At 41.9% G+C, this 24641-nt stretch overlaps 1 protein-coding gene across 5 annotated transcripts in view; it reads left to right on the top strand.

Moving 5' to 3' along the window:
* Nucleotides 1-6069: 6069 nt before the first annotated feature.
* Nucleotides 6070-24641, top strand: part of ADD3 (adducin 3) — a 202164-nt gene continuing 183592 nt past the window's right edge. For 2 of the 5 annotated variants that reach the window (XM_030202774.1, XM_030202771.1), the window contains exon 1: nt 6070-6205. The gene's annotated coding sequence lies outside the window, so the exon portion shown is untranslated. Of the gene's footprint in view, nt 6206-6482; nt 6684-24641 lie in introns of those variants that run through there. The other 3 variants (XM_030202772.1, XM_030202776.1, XM_030202773.1) reach the window with 3 other exon arrangements.

Below are 24641 nucleotides of genomic sequence, written 5' to 3'. Positions count from 1 at the left end.
GGCTTTGTTGGGTAGAGGCAGTTTATAACAGGGCTACCTTTGTGTGAGGGGTTTATCTAACAAGTGAAAAATTATTTTATTTAGATTTTACTCACACCTTTTTCAGTAGTAGTAGCTCAAGGTGAGTTACATTCAGGTACTCTGGATATTTCTCTGTCCCAGGAGGGCTCACAGTCTAAGTTTATATGAGGCAGTGGAGGCTTGCCTAAGATCACAAAAGGAGCAGCAGTGGGATTTGAAGCTGCCACCTCTGGATTGCAAGAGTGGTGCTCTAACCACTAGGCCACTCCTCCACTAGCAACATTCCATGTAGAATCACCAATAAGAGCAATGTCCATGTAGAATCTCAAATAGCAGCAACATTCCATGTAGAATCTCAAATTTTTTTAGATTTTGCTCTCCTTTTTCAGTGGTAGCTCAAGGTGAGTTACATTCAGGTACTCTGGATATTTCTCTGTCCCAGGAGGGTTCACAATCTAAGTTTGTATCTGAGGCAATGGAGGGTTAAGTGACTGTCCAAGATCACAAGGAGCAGCAGTGGGATTTGAACCGGCCACATCTGGATGTCAAGACCAGTGCTCTCTAACCACTAGGCCAAAATATATTGAAGGGACATTTTTGTTTAAAACATTGCTTGCTTTTTGAACAATGATTGTAGTACATTAAGGAAACAAGTTAATCCCATTGTTACTAGCTGGTTTCTCTCACTACTCTAGTGTATGTTATTTTGCGATCATTTTCAGTATTATGTTATTTATATTATTGCCTGTTTCAGTAAAGACTTCTGAAAATTCAAAGAACAACAACAACAAAAGACCAGTACACTCGGTTCACAGCTCTAGCAGGTTTGTTGGGCTACTGTTAGTGTATCAAAGGAAAATAGAAGAAAAAACATTCTCTGTTATTTCATATATGGTTTATTTACATTTGATATACCACCTTTACTAACTCACAGTCCAAAGCAGTTTACAATAAAAATCAACACAGAGCAAGAAAGGAACTACAATTAGGATAGGCCTGGGGGGCACGCGGTCAGGCTACAAAGTAGTAGATTTGGAGTGAATCGGAGAAAATGTTTCTTCACGCAATGTAAACTCTGGGGTTCGTTGCCGGAGAGTGTGGTGGAAGTGGTTTGCTTAACGAGGTTTAAAATAGGTTTGGATAGCTTCCTAAAAGAAAAGTCCATAAGGCATTGTTAAAATGGACTTGGGAAAATCCACTGCTTTTTTTCTAGGATACTGTAAAACTTCTATATGGCATTCTACTTTACGTGTGAAACAATTAAAAAAACAAAATAGTAGATACAAAAGTCGAATCACTCAATGAGTATGTTCAGGGGAAGTCTCATACTGTTGCTTCAAATAGCCAGCTAGACTGCCAGTTTCGTGCGACTATTTTAATCATAGACGACCCGCTACCATCCGCATAAATTTTTTCTTTTTTCTTTTTTGTTGTTAATGTGCTCAAAATTATCTCAAAACTAGAGCAATTGAGTGACCGCCATCAAATCAGTGGAAGTCTTCTTAAATATAAATACAAATTGTCCTGTTTGTTATTTATACAGGGAACTTTCAGAACACTTATCTGTGTGTATGTGCCTTGAGTGATCTCAGGAGCTCTTACTATCTTACTGAGTTCCTCTATGCCAGCTCGGAGCTGGTGTTACGGTTTGCAAACCATTGGGGAGGAATGGTGAGCCCTATCCAGCATGCATTTGCATGCTAGCAGGCCCCCATTCCCCCAGTGCAGCAGCCCCCTGCAGGAACCCCGACCAGACCTCCCCTCCCCGCTGACTCGGGGGGGGGGGGAATACTTAGGGTCCGGTGTCCCAAGGACCTCCAGCCCCTGTGTTTGACAAGTGCGGGAGGATTCAGGCACAATCCTCCCGCACTTCTACCCCATGATCAGAGAGAATTGCGTGCTTAAATTTGCATGCAATTATCTCTGATCATAGGTGCAGTAAAGCCCCGCACGGTTCCAGTGCTATATTCAGAGCGCTACTTGAAACAGCGCGGGGCTTTTGATCATCTGCCCATAAGCCAATAAGGGGAGTCTGTATATAGAAAAGCCCTACAGTTATTGATGATGGTTATTAATAGTTTACCAATAGGTCTAGGGTGTAGGAGGTGGAGTAGCCTAGTGGTTAGTGCAATGACTTTGATCCTGGGAACTGAGTTCAATTCCCACTGCAGCTCCTTGTGACTCTGGTTAAGTCACTTAACCCACCATTGCCCCTGGTACAAAATAAGTACCTGAATATATGTAAACCACTTTGAATGCAGTTGCAAAAACCTCAGAAAGGCGTATATCAAGTCCCATTTCCCTTTCCCCCTTTCCTTATGACATCACAATATCAGAAGTGAGCAAGTATCGGGCAATCAAGCCATTGTGACATCACTGATGAGTTGGCTCTTATTGGTGGAATGAGTGGAGGAGTAGCCTAGTGGTTAGTGCAGTGGAGTTTGATCCTGGGGAGCTGAGTTCATTCCCACTGCAGCTCCTTGTGACTCTGGTTAAGTCACTTAACCCACCATTGCCCCTGGTACAAATAAGTACCTGAATATATGTAAACCACTTTGAATGCAGTTGCAAAAACCTCAGAAAGGCAGTATATCAAGTCCCATTTCCCTTCCCTATCAAGTTATAGTTCACATCTCTGTTCATCCTTTTATTTATTTATTGCATTTGTATCCCACATTCCCCCACCTATTTGCAGGCTCAATGTGGCTTACATAGATTTGTTAACATTGTCATTTCAGGATATCAGATACAGTTAGTAATGTGTAGCGATCAAGGAAGGGAAGAGAAGAGAGGAAGAGAGTGATTGGGGTAGTTATAGAAGGTGGGCGTTCAAATTGAGTGGGTTGGTGAGGACTTAGTGAGGTAGTAGGCTCTCATTGTAGGCCTTGTTGAAGAAGAATGTTTTCAGAGATTTTCAAAAGATAGTTTTGTTTCGTTGATTGCTTTCAAGTCTGTAGGTAATGCATTCCATAACTGCGTGCTCATGTAAGAGAAGGTAGTGGCATGCATCAGCTTGTATTTAAGTCCTTTGCAGCTGGGGTAGTGCAGGTTGAGAAATTTGCGGGATGATCTTTTGGCATTTCTGGAAGGTAGGTCCACTAGGTTTAGCATGTAGATTGGGGCGTCTGCATGAATGATTTTGTGTACAATCGTGCAGATCTTGAACACAATAGCGTTCCTTAAGTGGGAGCCAGTGAAGTTTCTTTCTTAGGGGTTTTGCGTTTTCATATTTAGTTTTTTCCAATATTTTTATTTATTGCATTTGTATCCCACATTATCCCCCTATTTGCAGGCTCAATGAGTCTGGCGGCCGTATTCTGGGCAGTTTGGAGTTTTTTTGATTGTCTGTTCTTTGCATCCGACATATAGTGCATTGCAGTAGTCCAGATGACTTATTACTACTACTACTACTTAACATTTCTAGAGCGCTACAAGGGTTACGCAGCGCTGTACAAATTAACGAATGACTTATTACCATTGACTGTACCAGGGTACAGAAGATGTATCTCGGGAAGAAGGTTTTACTCTTTTAAGTTTCCACATGATGTAGAACATCTTTTTCGTTGTGTTTTTCACATGGGTATCAAGAGTGAGTTTTGATCAATGGTGACTCCTAGAATTTTCAGGTTTTGTGAGACAGGAAGGGAACAGTATGGTGTAATTATGGTGGTGAAGTTTTTTGTGTTATGTGAGGTGAGTACAAGACATTGTGTTTTTTCTGTGTTAAGTTTTAGTTGGAATGCATCTGCCCAAGTGTGCATTATTTGGAGGCTTTGGTTGATCTCGTTGGTGATTTCATTTAGATCCTGTTTGAATGGGATGTAGATTGTGACGTCATCTGCATAAATGTAGGGGTTGAGGTTTTGATTGGCTAGTAGTTTGGCTAGAGGATTCTGGGTGGCTCCAATAAGTGGCAACCAGGAGATAGTGTGCTATAGATGGGTAGAGGAAGGCCCAGTCTGGGAGCAGGAGACCAAGGCCAGGGACAGCTCATCCGAGAAATAGGGTGGACCAAAGGTGGGGTCACCGCTGGAGGACGGTCAGATTGAGGGGGGGGGGTCTAAGCCTCAAAAAGTAAATCAGTATAAAAAGAGGAGTACAGCCTTTGGAGAAAACCTCTCTCTGCAGGCCAGGCACTGACATGAGAAGCAGTAAATACAATTAAATATCCTGTACATATAATTTGGGGAAGAAGTGGAAAAGGGAATTATTCCCCTTTAGGAATAACAAGGACTGTTTGGACCGATGAGACTTTTTTTGAGTACTGCCTGGTTTGTGGAAGGAGCCAAGGGACCCAATCAGCCCCAAAGGGTAGCCCCTCAAACCCCCAGACCACTATTCCAGGCCACTGACCCACTCCCAAGCTTGACTGCATGTGTGCTGGAACTGATGAGTAAAGGGACATTGCCCTTGAATGGGGGAACTGAAGATCTGTTTTGTGGCTCGGGGCCGCAGCTAGCCCACGGGTGAGACCCGAGATACATTTTTTTTTTTTTATAATTTTGAAGCTGGAGTTGGAATCAGTACATTTTTACTGACCTACTCCCCAGCTTGCTTCTAACTCTGACTCCTCAGCCCTGTCAAAATGTTTGCATTCTATAAGCGGCTCTCGGTGATTTTGTTGAAACTGGATAGCAATTGATAAATCTCTTCTTTAAAAAACTAAAAAAGTCCTTCACTTGGCAAAGGAGTCAGTGACCAGCACTTACCTGTTGCTTTCCTCATTTAAGGTTGTTCTCTGCAGTCAGAGTCATGTGGGCCCCAAAAGGGATTGATATTAGGAACAGGGACTTGATGAATTTGATTGCCTAGGGCCTGTAAGGAGGTATCCAGGGAGCTAACTTACAATACCCACACCCTAAAAAGGTTCTACTAACTTCTTTCCTTTAAGTTGAAGATTTGGATTCCTTCTTGGTTCCGAAATGGTTACTGTACCTGTGTGTTTTCCTGTTATTTGTGTAAACGTTCTAGACTCATGCCACTAAGGATAAAATCACACAAATAAAATGTATTTCAGATGGTCATTGGAGTAACTCTTGTTTTAAATTATAGTCTTCACAGAAGCACAAAACAAAGGCATTAACAAGAACACCCTTTATATTCAGGTCCGTCTCACCTCCTGGTGCTGCAGTTAATAATTCAGCAACTACTGCTACATTGAGCCTGCAAATAGGTGGGAAAATGTGGGGTACAAATGCAGCAATAAATAAAGAATAACTAATTTTAACGTCAAGAAAACAGAAAATGCTGTACGGTGTTGTGTATTTTTACAAAACTTTTGTTCATATCCACACATTTGAAAAAGGGTTTCACAAGTTCAACTCATGATTTATAAGAAGTCTTTGCACATCAATAATTTCATCACTTAAATTACACAATTGTCAGATTGTCAAAGTGATGCTTTGATGTTTCTCTTATATATATATATACTATCTGCTACCACATTTGCTTATTTCCGATCTGACGAAGAAGAGCAACCTATCAAGAAATGTATTAAGTTATGTCCAATAAAAAAGGTATCATCTTATTTTCTTTTCCATGTTTTATTTTGTTTGATTTCTATTGATAACACTATTGCATTTAAATCGTCCACTCTGCAATAGGTCAAAGATGCACAACTACATACTTCATTCTACATCCAATACTGGCACTGGGCGGGGGAGGGGGGGGGTGCGGCCAGGCAGTTACACAGTCCTTCCTTTTACCCGCCTAACCTGTGCGCCTCCGTGCTCCTCCCCACCCACCACCCTCGCTGGGGGAAGCCCAGCTTCTTCGGCGTTGTCGGGAGCTGTAGTTTTCACTTTCATATGCTCCTCTTTAGGTCGGGGGTGTAAAAACAACATCTCCCAGCAGCCTTTACGGGTTCCAACCTGAGAAGCGCTTGGTATCCGCGCGCATGCTTGCTCGGCCGTTGTCGCATACGCCTCTCGGACGGAACCTAGGAAGGGGAGTCGTGTTACAGAGGCCGGAAAAGCCGCTGAGTAGGAGGAGAAGAAGGTGGAGGAGGCGTGGTGGGTGGAAGAACTGGGCGGGGAGAGTGTACTGCTATCGTCGCCCTCAGTCTCCTGAAGCGGTGTTTCTGCTGTTGAGCTCTGCGAGGCGGAATAGCCTGTGTGTGTGGAGGTCTTGTGGTATTAGGTCTCTGGGCCGGTGGCGCGCGCCAGGGATTCTACCGCTGCTAATGGTACGTGTGATTGTTTCTTCCGTTGCTGCAGAGCCAGCAGTATTTGTATGAAAAAAAGAGATGGAGCTTCGGATTTTCTTATAGAGGATTTGTGTAGTGGAATGTAAGAAGGAGGAGGGACTTTGCATTTTGTGTGTTTTAAACTTTGCATGCATGCTTGGGGGCGGGAGGGAAGGGTCAGAAATTTGTTTCCTTGTGTTTTATGTGTGTGTGTGAGAGAGAGAGGGAACGAGAGGCGCTAGCTGATGTCATTTTTTTTTTTTTTGGATGCTGTCTTTTGACGAAGTTGGAAAGGGGTGTGGGCCATATAACTGTTTTTATCATTTCACAAATGCTCTGGGGAGGAATGAGAGAAGAAAGGCAAACATTTGTCCTCTTGTGTGTGACATCGTGCTGTTTTATATTACTTGCAGAGAGCCTAAAGTGTTTCTGTGGGATAAAAGACGGCTGCTGTTAATACAGTATTGAGTTTAACCTGGTGGGTAATGAGCATTTACTACTATTGCTATTAAGTATTTTTAAAGGCGTGGGACAACTGAATAGCACGCTTTTTTTTTTTCATTGCAGCATTGAAAGGCAACAGCAAAATCCGTGTTGCTTAAGAATTCTGTTGAAAGCAGAAGTAGTTTCTTTTCTTTGTGATATAGGTTCTTTTTTAATGTTTGCAGTAGTAACATATTCTCATGATTTTATTTTACTATCAAAATTCAGCTGCTAGTGCTAAATGTTTATCTTTAATTGTATATCTTGGCCCAGTGGATGGATGAGGTGTGTAGGAGAGAATTGATAGACTCTAATAAAGCAGTTTTTTTCTCCGTTATTATGGGCTGCTGTACTTCACAAAAAATGTAGAATTTGTGTGTAGGTATGTACACACACATGCATTTAGGATATGTTTTCTTATGAATGTATGTGTATATATAGTTTTACACACACACACTTTGTCAAGTATATCAAAAAATGTATTAAGGTGTGGTGATTAAAGTTGGTGCCACCAAGTGGTACAAATATTTATTTGTAGTTTTAAGTAGCCACAGTGCTAAGTTATTTCAAACTGCAACCAGCTAACCTGAGAGCATGGGAAAATGAGTTTGCTATATTTGTGCGGCACAACCATCACAAGTTTGTGGTTATGTGTAATTTGGAGCAAGGTGTTCCTGTTTTGTTGGCAAGTATTGAAACCAGTGCCTGGGGCCATTTTTAATCGTTTGGTAGAGGACTGGGTGTATTTTCCTGCAGTTGCTACTTCTAAATTTTGTTAATATCTGTAAATGTTTTCTATCCTGTGAAATGATTTATCATTGAGCTTGTTGCTTAGGTTCAGAAGTGCATCGTTTTTAGTGAGTAGATAAGCGACTCATAGCATATAATAAAGAGTTTGGATGGGTAAATTTATTTATTTATTGATATTAACTGCCTTTATGAAGAGATTCACCCAAGGTGATGTTTAGCAGGTGCAGCTTGACATAAAAAAGGGCCCTTTTACTAAAGGGTATTAAGCTCTAATGCGTGCTTAGGGCTAGATTTTGTATATGGCGCAAAAAAAAAAATCTTGCTTAGCGCTAAAGCTAGGTGCGGTTTATGGAATACACGTAGCAGCCGTCCTACGACTAAAATTCAGGCGCAGCCATTTATGCCATCTAAAACCTGGTGCAAATGCCCACGTCTTATTTATGCTATCTAATCGAATTGAGCATATTCTGTAACAGTGCACGCCATTTTCAGGAATGCCCATGCTCCTCCCATGGCCACAACCCCTTTTGTGATCCACACATTAGAATTTACACGCACCACTTTACAGAATACGCTTAGAAAGTTGCATGCCTAATTCCTAATTAGTGGCAATTAGTGCCGATAATTGCCTGTTAGTGGCTGATTAGCTTGTTAAACAATGAAGTTGCACGCGCAAATCGCCTGCGTGTGCAGATTTGCACTTTCAACTGTAGTCGTCAGAGGTTAACGTGTGAAAAACAGGCTACCACAAAGTGTGTTAAAGCGTTTTGTGGTATTTTGTCTACGTGTGCTATATGTGTTAGCTGTTTATCAAAGATAATGTTTAGAGGGGGCGTCAAGGTCAGAGAATGGACATAGATGCATTAATCAACTAGCACATTGACTAGCTAACGCTGGGGTGGTAAGTGCTCCCATGTTAATTTTTCCACATGCACTAGTGAAAAAATTAGCACTGTACCTGCAAAAATAAAAAAAGCCCCATTTTAGAAATGTGAAGTAAAGTTTCATGTTAAAATGTGCTAAGTGCCTTTCTTAGCACATCTTAGTGAATGGACCCCTTAGTTTTGTAACTTTTTTCAGAAAGTGGTGGTTATCATTTCTTTGCTGGATTCCATGCTTTCCTGTGTGGCAGTGGTTCCCAAACCTGGTCCTGGAGGCACTCCAGCCAGTTAAGATATCCTTAATTAATATTCATGAGAGATCTGCATGCTAATCTCTCTCAAATATTCATTATGGGTATCCTGAAAACTTGACTGCCTGGGGTTGCTTCCAGGACCAGGTTTGGGAACCAGTTCTGTGATATTTGTGGTGTAAAGTATGTGACAGATTTTGATGTTTTCAAATGAGTTTTCCATGTGTTTGTTAATGTTTATTTTATATGTACTATTTATTTCATATGTTGATTATAATTTGTCAATAACTTGAATTACTTTTATGCTGCCGTATGCTAGAGATGAGCTTAATTAATGTCTCTGATTTACTGCTAATGCTCAACACTCGCATTGTGCCAAAGAGGGTATCCTTTTGGAGTTCCATAAGATGTAATATATGCAGGCAACATATCAAAATGCATTTGGAATGTATTTTAATTGGACTAGTAGTGCCTAATATAATTAGAACAATTTCTGCTACATTTTGTTGGTTTCTGCATTTGTTGATAGTTGAGGCTATTCCGGTTTCTCATATGTAGTACAAAAGTCACTTGGTTTTGACACTTCTATTAGTAATGCTAACTGAATCTAATGTGAACAAGACCCAAGACCCACATTAGTTTCAGGTGGCAGGATGAGTGTGGGCTATAATAAGGGGATAGCCTTGAGGAAGCTATAAGCAAAACATGTTCCATGTGCCATGTCAGATGTTAACTTCCCCTAAGCCGACATTTCAGAAATACGCCAATAGTTCAGATGAGTACAAAAGTCTTCTTAATATAATGAAACCATTCAGTGTGACATATGTAATAATAGGGGGAAATCAGGAGGAGGGAGGGCAAAACCTTTCACTTCACTGTAAATGCACTGTACCTAACGAGCCAGCAACGTGGTCTTTAAACTAGTTCTAGCTGGTTTAGCGAGCAAGTAGTAAAACGAGACAGGTACAAAAGGGTTCTCCGATCCATTTTCCTGTCATGGTAGCAGCTAATGAAAACGGAATGCAAATGAGCTAATAGCTGTTATAATGAGCTAATTACTATTACAATGTGCATGCAAGGCGATGCACAGCCGTTTTCTGACCGCATGCACAAAAGCGGGTCCCTACCTTTACCGTGGAAAATCTAACGGGAGGTCTGCACCTCTCGTTAATGCCTGTCTGGGGCTGCTCTGAGCTGCAGACTCTCTGTTGCTGGTGCAAGGAAGTTGATCTGCCGGTTCTTGCTCCTCTCGATGGCCAGCAGCTTGAGGAGCACTCTTGATTTTTCTTTTAGAGCCGTTCCAGCTGGTCTGTCTCAGCCAATCACAGCACATTTAGCTGACACCAGTGTCAGCTAAATGCGCAGTGATTGGCAAGCACTTCTGTGGCAATTGATATTGGAGCCTTCCTGGGAAAGGAGGTGAAGCATGGCTACAGGAAGCATCTTGCAGAAGCATTTTAAACAGGGTCAAGGTCAACAACAACAAAAAGTTGTAGATGGCTATTATACACACAGCTTGTCTGCTTGTATGAAGCCATTTGTGGCATGTGCAGAGCAGCCACTCTTAACGCATGGCTGCTCTGCACATGCTCAGCTGACCAGCTGTCTTCTCCCCCTAGGAAGGGAGTCGCATTCAAATGAGCTAATAGCGAGCAGCTAATTTGCATGCGATTTCCTTCATTCATGCCCGTTTTTTTCAGAATCACTAAGCAGCTACCGGGGATCGGTAAGGGAAGGGCTTTTACTGTGGAGTTAGTGCATCTGGGCCTCAGTTGGTAGCCAGTGAAAGGCATCCAGTGAAGGAGTGATGTGATAAGTTAACTTTTTTCCCCAGAAATTAGTGTTCTGTAGGAATTGGTAATGTAAACATCCTTATACTCACCCTGAAGTAGTCCCTGATACAAAGAATCAGAAAAATCTATATGGCTGGTAATTAAGGCATGACCTACTTGTTTGCAAATTAGCAAATGATGTAAACAGCTCCATTTGCAGATAAGAGGTCCTCACTACAGCAGACCTATGACCCTTCATGTGCAATTCAAGATCTAGGTAGACCCCCAGATTATGCACCAGCTCTGTGTTGAGTGGTTTAGGAAAGGGTTCATATTTCAGTTTGAATTTGTCATCGTAATACTTGAGCAAGGTATTCATTTAAAGGTGAAATAATTAAACCTTTTATCGTCGGCTTCAGCAACAAATAATTGTAAGTCATTGGCCTAAAGATGACACCAGTATCAGACTCAATCAAATCCACCAAAGAATGAATCTTTAAATTGACATTTGAGGAACTCCACCGTAATGATTTTGGGACTGAGTCATGCTTTTGCTTTATCATGCAACACTGGTCTGTTAGAGTTCAGCCATACTAAAATCCCTCCTCCCATTCTTAATTCATTCAAACGTATCAGGAAAAATGGTCATTGATATTGAAAAGCTGTAGATATGTCGAGAAGAATCAAAGCTGGATCTTTGTCCTCATTAGCATGGTTCCGAATGGTATTGATTGGTGTTATGGTACAGAAACTGTATTAACCCTCATCAGAATCCTGACTGGAAGGAATCGAAGGTTGTGTGTCCTCGCTGTGTAAAATCAGTTGCTTGGTATGCTGCTTTTTGATCATTTCCCTAGAAATAGAATATTTGAGACCAGTCCAATATTTTATTTAATTATAAACATTTATATTCCTCTCCTTGGCAAACAGCCAATCATGATAGTGCATAAATTACAAGAAAAGAAATATCTTGGCTCAAGCCTACTTTCCTCAGCTATGAATAAAGCCTGGAAAAGTTTTACAGGAAAATTAGCTTGGGAAAATGAAACATTACTAGTCAAACCGTTGAGCCAGTTCTGAATTACAAGTCCTAGTCATGGGGTATGACAAGGGAGCTAACCCATAGCTTGGCAGAAATTATCCTCTGAACATCCTTCCACATAGACTCACAAAGATAAATTAAATTTTGTCAGTTAAAAGGGCCCAAATATTCCCCCTGTGACCTCTTTCAGGCATATATTAGAAATTGTTGTATTGGCAATCCTGCTATCCAAATTTGGGGGAAACTAGATGACTGAACTCATAGATGAATATATTACATTAACCTTAATCTAAACAGTCTGAAAACTTATCAAGGTGAACTTCAAATCATTTTTATACTTCATTGACTTAGTTGGGTTCATAGATCCACAGATTTCCCATGCCTGACTCGGAGCCTGCTTTAACAGGTGTGTACAGTGGTACCTCTTAGTGGACTTAGGTATCATCCTGTATTCTGAAAATACTTTTAAACAAGTCCTTTAGTAGTAAACTGATCTTGCTACCGTCTTCTTCTCTCTCACCTGTGATTAGGTTGGCCTCACATCAGTATGGGGCAGAATAGCTTCTACCATAATAAGGAACATAAATATGTATGGTTTAATGAGAAAAAGCCAACCTGGATTTAGCCAAGGGAAGTCTTGCTGTCCTGTCTGCTATACTTTTTTAAGGCATTCATAAACGTGGATAAAAGGTGACCCAGTTGAAACAGTATGACTGGAGTTTCAGAAAACATTTATCCAAGTTTCTGATGAGACTTCTGAGGAAATGTAAGTCGGGGATAAGAGGAAATGTCCTATTATGGATTGGAAACTGGTTGAAAGTTGGAAGACACAGTAGGTTTAAGTGGTCAATTTTTTTTTTTTAGTGGAGAATGGTGAATAGTGACATGCCTCAGGGGGTCATACTGGGACCAGTGCTTTTAATATTTAATAATATGGAAATTAGAACGAGTAAATGGATAGGCTAGGAGACTGAATATTTAAATAGCAGGTGAAATTTAATATGGACAATTACAAAATGATACATAAGGAAGAATAACCCAATCCATAGTAAGTGGTGTTCAAAGTACTTGAATAAAAGTAAAAATAAATGTATATTTTAATACTTAAGTAAAAGTATAGTGATGAACACATTTCAAACTTAAGTGAAAGTAAAAAAAAAAAAGTCATTCGTGCTATACAATACAGAGAAGGCTTTTCACAAAGTTGGAATCATTGTCTGTTGTTCTAATATCTTCAAGAACTGATGCAAGAACACTTAGGGACTCATTTTCAAAGCACTTAGACGTACAAAGTACTTCGTAAGTCTAAGTCAGAGATTTTCAACCTTTTTCATCTCATGACACACTTACACGGTTCTAAAATGGTCAAGACACACCCCTACACATGGTCCAGCATTTTACCTTCTTTCTCTTCCCCCTCCCACCCGCACCTCCACACATGGTCCATCATTTGTCGTTCTTCCCCTTTCATTCATAGTCCATCCAAGTGTACAGCGCTGCGTAAGTCTAGTAGCGCTATAGAAATAAGTAGTAGTAGTAATAGCATTTTACCTTCTCTCCCTCCCTCACAAATAGTCCAGCATTTACCTTTTCTTCCCCTCACGACCACGAAAAATAGTCCAGCATCTCTCCCTCCTGTCCTCTCTCCAGCTGGCGACTAGGCACCTCTCCTTGTCTCTTTTGATTCCCCCCCCCCCCCCCCCCCAGTACCTTTTAAAAGTTTTCTTGTCTCTACCAATTGATGGCAGCGAGCAGCAATTTCATACAGCCTGCTCATGCCAACCCCAGAGCCTTCTTTTTGATGCTTCCCACTTTTGTTGAAACAGGAAGTTGTCAGAGAGAAGACTCCGAGGTTGGTGCAAGCAGGCTGTATGAAATCGCTGCTCCATGCCACCGACTGCTATAGACAAGAAAACTTAATCCAAGCTGGCCCAACTCTTGCAGCACACCTGGGGAGCAGCTGTGGCACACTGGTTGAAAAACGCTGGTCTAAGTGCTTTGAAAATATGCCTCTAAATGCCAGATGCACTAAACAATCGTTAGAGCCCTTCCCTTACCGATTCCCTTAGCAAATCGGTAAGGAACGGGCATGCATTAAGGAAAAGGAATGCAAATGAGCTGCTCGTTGTAGCTCACTTGCATTCTCTATTCCATCGTTAAACAGTCGGTCAGTCAGCCGGTCGAGCATGCGCAGAGCAGCTAAGCATTATGCTGGCTGCTGTAAGCATGCCAAATACACCTCCCTGTGCCGCCGAAGACGCCGCGCCGCTCCCCCCCTCCAATGTGGCTCGACAGTGCAGTTGAGGACGCCTATCCCCCCCCCCCCCAAAACGCCCATTTTGGCTGTCCCCCCCCCCCCAAAGACGCCGCGCTGCTCACCCCTCCGATGCGGCTTGATCCAGAGGACAGTGCAGTTGAGGGCGCCCATCCCAAAAAAAACGTCCATTTTGGCCGTCATTCCCCCTGCAATAATAAAAACATCTTTTTTTGCAGTGCTTCACTTCAGCTGAGAGACCTGGAAGTCCCTGAGCCAATCACAACGCGTTTAGCTGAGCTCCCGTGCGGGCCCCTTGTCCGGCTTTGAACCTGGGGCTAGTATTAAAGGCTATTCAGTGTTCGCCCTTCGAGCCGCTGAGGCGAGCTTCGGAGAAGGATGTGACTCTAAAAACAGTCTTTTTGGTGGCCATTACATCTGCGAGACGGGTGTCTGAGCTCCAGGCGCTGTCCTGTCGAGACCCATTTCTGCAATTCTCAGAGTCCGGAGTATGGTTCTTACAGTGCCTTCCTTCCTGCCTAAGGTGGTTTCAGCGTTTCACCTAAACCAGCCTATTTATCTGCCCTCCTTTTCTAGGGAGGAGTTTCCGTAATCTTTTGGGCAGTTGCACCTTCTGGATGTGTGCAGGGCTCTGTTGCAGTATCTGTAGATGTCAAATGCTTTCAGGACCTCTGATCACCTTTTTGTATTGTTGTCAGGTCCTCGCAGAGGGTCTCCAGCGTCTAAAGCCACTATAGCCCGTTGGCTTAAGGAAGCCATTTTTTCTGCATATCTGCTATCTGGCCGGCGTTCGCCTGACGCTTTTAAGGCACATTCCACAAGAGCGATTTCTTCCTCTTGGGCTGAGACGGGAGTACTCTCTCTTCAAGAGATATGTAGTGCAGCTACTTGGGCTTCTATGCTCTCTTTTGCCCGTCATTACAGACTGGATGTGGCTGCCAGGAGGGACGCGCTTTTTGGAGCACAAGTGCTGGTGCGTGGTGTGGCTTGTTCCCGCCCTATCTAGGGATTGCTTTGATACATCCCATTCGTAATGGATTCATCTGCTGCTGATGACAAGAAAGGGAAAATTAGGTTCTTACCTTGGTAATTTTCTTTCCTTTAGTTACAGCAGATGAATCCATGATCCCTCCCTGATTGACTCTGTTTTGTGTTAGTTTTCCTGCAGACATGTTCCTTCATTGGGAGAAGTTGGAAAACAGTCTTCAGGATTTCTGTTCTACTACAGGAGGTTGAGTTCGTCCCTCCTTTGTGTTATTGCTCCTGTTCTGGGGCGTCGTTCGCTGTGAGGAAAGTTCATGTTATGCTACTTTGCGATTTAACACTGCTTTGGAAGCTTCAAATACTGAGAGGCAGATGGAGCTAGCCGTCCTAGAGGCACTATGGTTTTCAGTGTTCTCTATCTCCCCCTGCTGGTAGGTGGACACAACCCATTCGTAATGGATTCATCTGCTGTGACTAAAGGAAAGAAATTACCAAGGTAAGAACCTAATATTCCCATTTTTAAACCCCACTACATTAAGTTGTATTCTTTCCCAGCTATATGTAGAGTTGCTTTGGGTTCTATTTGGTTTTATTTGGCAATTTTTGAGCTTCTACTATTTCCAATTTACTATTTGAAAATATGAATTTAAGATAGTTCAGCATGATATTTGTCTTGTTCTGAGCATCTGCATTCCATTAGGTACTCATCTATTAGTGACACCTCTACACGCAGTGATTTTATTTTTTCTTCTGTATATTTTTCCACGCAAGAGCTTTTTTTCCTTAGTTTTGTGGTCTCTTGTCCTTATTAGTAATGATTTTCTGTACAATATTATGCCCAATTTATTATTCTATCGATACTCCTTTTTACTCAGGTTATGGCCTTATTAATTGTATAATGCTTTATGTCAGGTTCAACTTAGATGCATATGCTTGGTTCCAAGAAAAGGAAAGGCTACCTATCTCCAAATAGATTAGGTGCTGAGTTACTGCCTCTGCCTCCTGGGTTTTTATTTTATTTTAAGTTTCTTATTTATATGTTTGCAATACTATTTGTAACATGCTTTGGGCTTTTGGTGAACTGCAATATCAAGTTTTTGTAAAATAAAGTTCTCCTTCCTTTCACTTGGCTGCCAGACCTGTCTTACGTTACTCATTTTCCAGTATTACACACTTTTCTCTGCTGGTGTCTCATCTGTTTCTCTCTCTGATTATTTTGGCTATTTTGGCATCACCTGCATCTTGCTTTTATTGTGTTTTGATATATCTGCAGATTGGCAATGCCAGCCAAGTGGTTTGTAATAAATAAACAAGAAGGGAAAAGGACAAAAGTTCAAAGAAAAGAAATTACAATGTTTTCCTTCAGGGAAGAAACGTGAGAAAGCAGTTAGACTAATTTGTATTATGCCATGTTTTCCAGGCTCCATCCAATCTCCTTTCAATTGTGTAAAGATATTAGAAAGTGCTTACATAAACTGTTTTTGATTTTTAAACTTGTAAATCTTAAATTTTCTTTTTCTAGCTTTTTCTGGGAATTAAGTTTGGCGACAGAACCTCAATAATAAACCCTGTGCTTTTTAGAGCCATGAAACACGGATATTTCACAATACAAACCCAATAGTGAAACTCTTACTGTTTTTGACTGACACTTTGCTTAAAGGAATGGATGCTAGTGGTTTTTGCAAGTCTTACTGGATGCCGCTTCAGCGCAAAACCAGTCTCTGAGTTGGATCTTGGGGAGAAGTGATCCCAGGGAAACCATGCAAGTTTTGTTTTTTGAATAGGAATTTGTTTAAATATCTCGGGTGAAAAATTGGCTGTTCCTGCCCCCCCTCCCCCCATCTTCTATGGTATCAGAAAACCTTCTGCTCAGTGTGCTGCGGCGGCTAAGAAAGCAAATAGAATGTTGGGTATTATTAGGAAAGGAATGGAAAACAAAGTGAGGATGTTTATAATGCCTTTGTATCGTTCCTCAAATATTGTGTTCAATTCTGGTCACTGCATCTCAAAAATATAGTGGAATTAGAAAAGGTGTAGATCCGTGGGGAACAAGATGGTGGCTTGAAGGGAGCGCAGTGAAGTAGCTCCGGTCCTACTCTGACTTCGTTATTCTATGTATTACACTTCGTTTTTTCTATGCCTAAAAGGAGAGGTAGACAGCATGTAAGCCCTGTTACACCTGTTTTACCAGTAGTGGAGCCCATGGATTGCTTTGCTACTCCAAGAATTGTAGCATGACTTGAACCTTCGCTGCGGGAGGTGAACCTCTCCCTCAGCAAGTTGAAACATCTTTAAGTCCTGAGATTAGGATTCCTTTTTATGCCGGCAGTCGAGCAGAGATCTCTATGATCCGAAGAGGCGGTACTACTTCTTGTAGCGGGGTTATACTCTAGCAATGGAGTGCCGAAAACTACCGCGAGCATGAGCGCGGCACAGCATGGCGTCGGCGCTTCTGGCGAGACAACTACGGAGAAAGAGATACAACGATCTGGAAACTCCCTGACTGAATCCATTTCATTAAGTAAGTCTTTTCTTCCAATTAAATCATCAACTATAATGTTGGACGCTATATGGGAGGCCCTTTTGAGTCTAGAGACATCTTTTTCTCAAAAATCGGTGTCTGTATTTCAGCAAGTTCAAATTCCCTCAGAAAAGGTCTCTATATTGGAAAATAAAATCTCAGTATTAGAGAAAAAGATTGAGACATAGTAAAGACATACAATCTTGTCACAAATCCAAGCAAATATGATTGAAAAAATTTATGGCTGCAAAATAAGATTGGTTACTAAATTTCCCCAAGACAGCTTTCTGTTGCACATATATATATATATATGAAATATTGAAGATTCAGAACAAGCATATCCTCCGGTTTCAAAAATTTATTATTTGCAGCCTTATAACAAGAAGACAACTGATCGGCTTGTAGCTGAAGGAGCCAAAGTATCTTTTGAGACTTTAAATCTTACACAAACACTTGAAGATGATAATTTGGGTTTAAAACCAGCAACACTAATTGTAACTTTTGTATTACATCCTGATAAAGATTGGATATTAAAACAATTATTTTTGTCATAGAGAAGAGACTTTCTTGAATTGTAAGATTAGAATATTTCCAGATGTATCTAGAGCAACCCAAAAGAGGCGCCAACTTTCCTTAAATTTCGCCCTTGTGCTTTTCAACTGAGCAGTCCTTTTCTGGCTGAACTTTCCATATAAATGTGTATTGAAATTGAATTCAGTGAAATATGTTAATATTCGAGTTCCTTCTGGAATCTAAGATAGTAGTAACTCCACTTTCGCACCCAGGAGTGGTATTATCATCTACTCCGTAATCAGTTTTGGTATATTCCTGTGTTGCTCCTGCCTTGTCTCTATTCTGATTAGTGAATGTTATTTTTCCTTGGTATTGTGCCTTGTTTTCCACTCTAATAGTGGACTAAGTTTGGATAATATGTCACCTTGTTATAATTTTGTAATTGCAAGTTTGCTTTATATTATTCATTTTTCTGTATCAAGATTTATTCTTGGAAATTGTTTGTAAATTGCTTTAAAAAAAAGGTTCAGAGAAGGGGGTGATGAAAATGTTAAAGGGGATGGGACGACTTTCCTATGAGGAAAGGCTGAAGAGCCCTAGTCACTCATAGAAAAGACGGCTGAGGGGCGATATGATAGAGGTCTAAATAATGAGTGGAGTGGCACAGGCAGACGTGAAGCGTATGTTTACTCTTTCCAAAAATACTAGGACTAGGGGGCATGCGATAAAGCTACAAAGTAGAAAATTTTTCTTCACTCAACTTGTAATTAAACTCTGGAATTTGTTGCCAGAGAATGTTGTAAAGGCGGTTGGCTTAGCGGGGTTTTAAAAACGTTTGGACGGCTTCCTAAAGGAAAATTCCATAGACCATTATTAAAATGGACTTGGGGAAAATCCACTGCTTATTTCTGGGATAAACAGCATAGAAATGTTTTGTACATTTTTGAGATCTGTCAGGTATTTGTGACCTGGATTGGGCCACTGTTTGAAACGGGATGCTGGCTTGATGGACCTTTGGTCTGTCCCAGTATGGCAGTACTTATGTATCTGGGGTAAAACCCTTGAGCCCCTTCGGCAGAGGAACTGATTCAATTGCATTCTGTAGGAAGAGGGCAAAGATCTCTTCCCGAAGTGCTATCATTTAGGGGAGTTGAAACGAGACTCTTGGTGGATGGTTGGGATGCCTTTTTTCCCCCCAACGCAGAGCGTAACTGTGCTGTATGATACATAGCACCCAATGATTGGAGGTTGAGGGGCCACCTTTGTTGAAAGAGGATAGGTCTGCCTCCTACTGGTAGGTTGCTTGGCACAGATAACTGGACGGGTACATTTCTCTGTAAGAAGGAGTCCAGAATTGGGTGGTTGTTTAGACTGAGGAGTCGTCTGATTTCTATCCCCACTGCTGTCGTGGATGTGAGCATTGAGGCATAATCCTTTGAGGTAGAGGAGTAGGGATATACAACGCTTAGATGTTTAGTAATTGGAGTGTCAAAAACCTCCTGCAAATCTTCTAGAAGAAGAGGCAGGCAGCAGAAGTCTGTGGCCTGGATATAGTTTTAATAGTATTTGTTTGCTTTTTAATTAGGTCAGTCACTTCCTCGACTTTGTCACCAAACAAGTTATTGCCACAAGGGACAGCAGATTTGAGGTCGAGACCCTGAGCCAGGAAAGACACCACATTGTTACTCTTGAGGTAGAAATGTGTGAAGAGACATCAAAAGCATCAAAGGCCTGTCTTACTAGATATTTACAACAATCTAGAAGTTTCCTGTGAAGCTTGAACTCAGCCTTTTCAGGAGGAAGGACTTCTGTATTAGAGACTTTAAGTAAATTGTGGAATAAAACTGATTAATATACAATTGGGGTAGCACTGAAACTTGAAATGTTTTTCTGCCAAAAGTCTAATGTTCTAGCTTCTTTGCCTGGAGGGGGGGGCATAAGCATGAGATCTCAAACTGGTGTACATTTTAAAGCAGATTCTACAACTAAGGAATGATGGGATAACTTGAGTTTTTTTTTCCCACAAACCCAGTGCTTTTCTGTATCCTGTACATTGTATCAACTTTCTTTGGACCAGCTTGAACTGTTAGTGGAGTCTCCCAGTTTTTGATCAGCGTATTTTTCATAACTGTATGAAATGGAACAGTGATTCATTCTCTAGGAAGGGCGTCATAACCTAGAACCTCAAAGTTCTGAACAAGGTTCTTCATCTGTCTCCAGTTTGAAAGGTATGGCTTGGGCCATCTCACAGACAAAGCCAGGAAAGGCTATACTTTCTGGAGGTGACTTCTCAAGTGGTAGAGAAGGATCAGATGGAATGCCATAATACTCAGCTGAGATCCTGTGGGTCCTGCTCTGTCTTCCAGGAGAGGTTCCGAGTCTGAATCTTCAGTACTTTGAAGAGCGACGCTCTAGTCGACACTCTCTTCCACATACTTCAAGAACAGTACTGTTCTTAAAGTATGTGGAAGAGAGTGTCGACTAGAGTGTCGCTCTTCGTCGAGGCAGATGAGTCTCCAAGGTTGGAGAAAATTCCTCTGTCGATGACGTTTAATGTGAGCAAGTGCAAAGTGATGCATGTGGGAAAGAGGAACCCGAATTATAGCTACGTCATGCAAGGTTCCACATTAGGAGTTGCAGACCAAGAAAGGGATCTAGGTGTCATCGATGATGATACGTTGAAACCTTCTGCTCAGTGTGCTTGCTGCGGCTAAGAATGCAAATAGAATGTTAGGTATTATTAGGAAAGGAATGGAAAACAAAAAATGAAGATGTTATAATGCCTTTGTATCGCTCCATGGTGCGACCACACCTCGAATATTGTGTTCAATTCTGGTTGTCGCTTCTTAAAAAAGATATAGTGGAATTAGAAAAGGTACAGAGAAGGGCGACGAAAATGATAAAGGGGATGGGATGACTTCCCTGTGAGGAAAGGCTAAAGCGGCTAGGGCTCTTCAGCTTGGAGAAAAGATGGCTGAGGGGAGATATGATAAGGTCTATAAAATAATGAGTGGAGTTGAACGGGTAGATGTGAAGCGTCTGTTACGCTTTCCAAAAATACTAGGACTAGGGGGCATGCGATGAAACTACAATGTAGTAAGTTTAAAACGAATTGGAGAAAATGTTTCTTCACTCAATGTGTCATTAAACTCTGGAATTCGTTGCCAGAGGAATTTGGTAAAGGCGGTTAGCATAGCTGAGTTTAAAAAAGGTTTGGACGGCTTCCTAAAGAAAAAGTCCATAGGCCATTATTAAATGGACTTGGAGAAAATCCACTATTTTTGGGATAAGCAGTATAGAATGTTTTCTACTTTTTCGGATCTTGCCATGTATTTGTGACCTGGATTGGCCACTGTTGGAAACAGGATGCTGGGCTTTATGGACCTTTGGTCTTTCCCAGTATGGCAATACTTATGTACTTATGTCAACGCATGCATTGGTCGGGTTCGTGGTGCTGAGGCTGGTGCAAGCACCCTGTATGCTTGTATAGACTGTGTATGAGGAAGCCCCGAAGAACTCCTTTTTCGGCATAGCCCGCATTTCGTCCTGTAGAGTAGGCGTCTGTACTGGCTGAGAAAGTGGTGTGGACGCGGATGCAGCTTGAGTTGTAGCCTGTGCAGACCTAGGAGACCTCGAAGGCACTTATTGGAAAGTTGGAGAGAAGGAGAGTAGTCACTGCGGCATGGACGCTTCCCATGCATCAAGGATGTCAATTCAGGGGAGGTGTTGGCAGAATGCCTGGAGGAAGAATGATGGTAATGCTGCTTAGGTTTTTTTGTACTGCAGGTTTCTCGATGCACACAGCACTGATAAAGAGAACGTAGAGTCCTTACATGGTCACTGTACCCAATTCGATGTCGGACTTGTCTCGATGTTGGATCGGTGCACCCGATGTTGATGCTGACACTGATGCAGGTTCCACACCGAGACAGTCTCCTGCCGTGCATGATGCCGATGCAGAACCAAAAGGTTTTTCACGCTGGACTCTGTGGGCTTTAAGTGTCCTCGCTTGTATATGCAGGCAGGAGCCACACTATGTCCTGATGCTCTGGACCTAAGCACTGAACAAATCAGTTATGAGGGTGTCTGAAATGACCCTATTGCATTGAGTACACTTATTTAAAGACACTCTGCACCCTCAGTGACATGGAGGGAAAAATGGCCAATGCAAGGTCAAAAGATTCAATGGCCTAGGGAGCTTGAGTAGTCGAGTTCCCGAAAATTGTTGATGCTTCCTGGGCAAAAAAAAGGGCTCAAAGGCTGAAAAATGAAAAATAATTTTAAAAAATGAAACATTGAATAAAATTAATAAAGAAAAAGAAAATATGAAGAAAAAATATCCCCAAAAAGGGAAGGTACCGGCAATCAAAGTTGATGTGCTGAGAGAGATTAGAAAAACTGCTAGACTACTGATGCACGCTTGAGCATTGGGGTGGGAAGGTGCCTGTGTATGTGTAGTGGGGGCACTGCCTTAAAGTTTTAAAGTGACAGTGTACAATGGTAGGGTCCGCACTGAGCTCTGTGGATGATGTCACCCACATGTGAGAATATTATGCCTGCTTGTCCTTGGAGAAAATAAGAGATCCAAGACAGATCTCAAGGTACACTGACTGATAGTGGCATAGTAGTGGAGGAGAGTCCACTAGAGCATAAACTAAAAGTGCAGTAGGAGAGAGAAGAAGAAAACCAAGGAAGAACATAGCTCTGAAATCCAAGGGAGGACAGCATATCGAGGAGTAGGTGGTGATCATCAGTGTCAAAAGCAGCAGATTGAGAAGAATAAGGCTAAAATAGAAGCCATTGGATCTGGCCTGGAACAAGTCATTGGAGACTTTAACAAGGGCTGTTTCAGTTGCATGTAGAGAGCGAAACCAGGTTGAAATGCATCAAGAATAGTTTGAGATGAGAAAAAGTCAAGACATCGGCTCTGTGAACAGTACTTTCAAGTAGCTTGGATAAGAAAGGGAGGAGGGAGATGGGGCGATAGTTGGAAGTGCAGGTGGGATTCTGTGAAAGTTTTTTGAGGAGTGGTGTAACTATGCATGTTTGAAGGCATCGGGAACAGTTGTAGTGGAAAGTGAAAGATTGAGGATATGACAAGATAGAAAGGATAACAGTCTGAGAGAGAATGCTGAGTAGATGGGTGGGAATATGGTCAGAGGAACGGTTTGGAGGAGGAAAGAAAATGTGCAGTTTTCTCTTCAGTGATGTTCAGAAAAACAAGAAAAGATGGCAGTTGTTGAAGAAGGTTGACAGAATGGACTGGGGGAAGCAGAGGAGGTGGTGACTCAGTTGAGAACTCAAGGTTAATCTTGTGAATCTTCTCATGCAAGTACTCAGCCATAGTCCAGGGAGAAAGTAAAAGTGAGGCTTACCCCTGCTGCTTTGCTTCACGGGCCCCAGTGCAGCCTGGCACATTGAGCAAAGGCCCTTAGATTGAGGATCCGGCTGCTAAGCATGAACTAACAGCCCTCTTCTGCCTTAACTAGCGGTCTGGCCATTGCTCAGATATCAGGATCCAAGTCCATTCTCCGGTGAGACTTCAGCCTTGGAGCCAAAAGCCACAGACCAAAGCTCTGGGAATTTGTTCCAAAAGCTGAAAAACAAAAAAAGAGAAACTGCTGCATCAATTCATCTGCACCATCTGCAGAGAAATACTGAAGTGTTCCTTGCTGTACCACCTGTTGATGTCATTGCAATCCTTAAGTCTCTGTATCTATCTGCAAATAAGGGCACCTAACTCATAGGTCTGGACTGGTCTAGCAGGATGATAAAGAAATAGGAGCATTATATACTTTTTTTAAATGAAATGAAAATTTTAAAAATGAAAATGTCTGACAGTCCCATCTTCACATTTAGATCCCTCCATTACTTTATTTGGTCATTTAATCAGCTGAATGTCATTTGCAGAAAGGTTAGATACCATTCCAGTGCCAGATAATGAGTTAGTCTGGGGCAGGAAATAATGCTGATAAGGTTCTAATCCCTGGGAAAACCCAACTGAACCAGGGTGTACACTGACATTTCTCCTCCAAATCTAATCTGGTATTTATTTATTTTCTTTCTCTCTAAATCACACTAAGGCAATTCACCTACTGTAAATTTCTTTCTCCAACAACTACATCTCCATCTGCACGGTTCCCTCCTTCCTCTTGAAGGTGATCTCTCTCTCCCTTCCATGTGAACCAGGAGGTCTGCTTGCCCTCCTTTTTGTGGATCAAGGGTCAGACTCTTCAGCTAGGAGGCTCCACAAACTGGACCTCTGCAGAGTCCTCCTGAGATACCTTTCAGGGGACAAATGCATTTCATCTCTCCAATCATATCTTTGTCTATTCCATAGATCCTGAAATGGCCAGGTGGCATCCAAGGCCTCCATTGCATGTTGGGTAAAAGGCAGCTATTGAGGTTGCTTATATCTGCATGAATAAATGAGTGTGCCCCTAGTTGAGAGTGCACTCGACACGAGGGCACGGGCAATTTGCTTCATTACTTGGTGAAACATTACAGATTGAATGTGCTAGCCACATCCAGAGCTTGTTAGGATGTTTGGCAGTGTTGCTGTTCAGGGGGCCATGTCTTCCCTTGCCCAGTGATGCAGCCTGAATGCTAAGGAAGGTGAAATTTAGTCATATGTGTTAATTTCCTTTCTTCAGTACGGCTGCATCATTGTAACCCCCCCCCCTCCCCCAGAAGACTTCAGTTGACAGGACTTATGGGGATCTCTCTTTCTCTCATAAAGCAATGCCATACTGGAATAGTCTGAAGGTCCATTAGGCTCTGCATCCTGTTTCCAACAGTGGCCAATTCAGATCACAAATACCTAGCAAGATCCCAACAGACTGTATGCTACTTATCCTAGAAATAAGCAGTTGATTTTTTCCAAGTTCGTCTTAATAATTGCTTATGGACTTTTTTTCTTTTAGAAAATTTTTTAAACCCCGCTAAGCTAACTGCTTTTACCACA

This window comes from Microcaecilia unicolor, chromosome 5, assembly GCF_901765095.1.
Source record: "Microcaecilia unicolor chromosome 5, aMicUni1.1, whole genome shotgun sequence".
Lineage (NCBI taxonomy): Eukaryota > Metazoa > Chordata > Amphibia > Gymnophiona > Siphonopidae > Microcaecilia > Microcaecilia unicolor.
The sequence above is the reverse complement of the archived record's forward strand: the minus strand, read 5'-3'. Positions and strand labels throughout refer to the sequence as shown.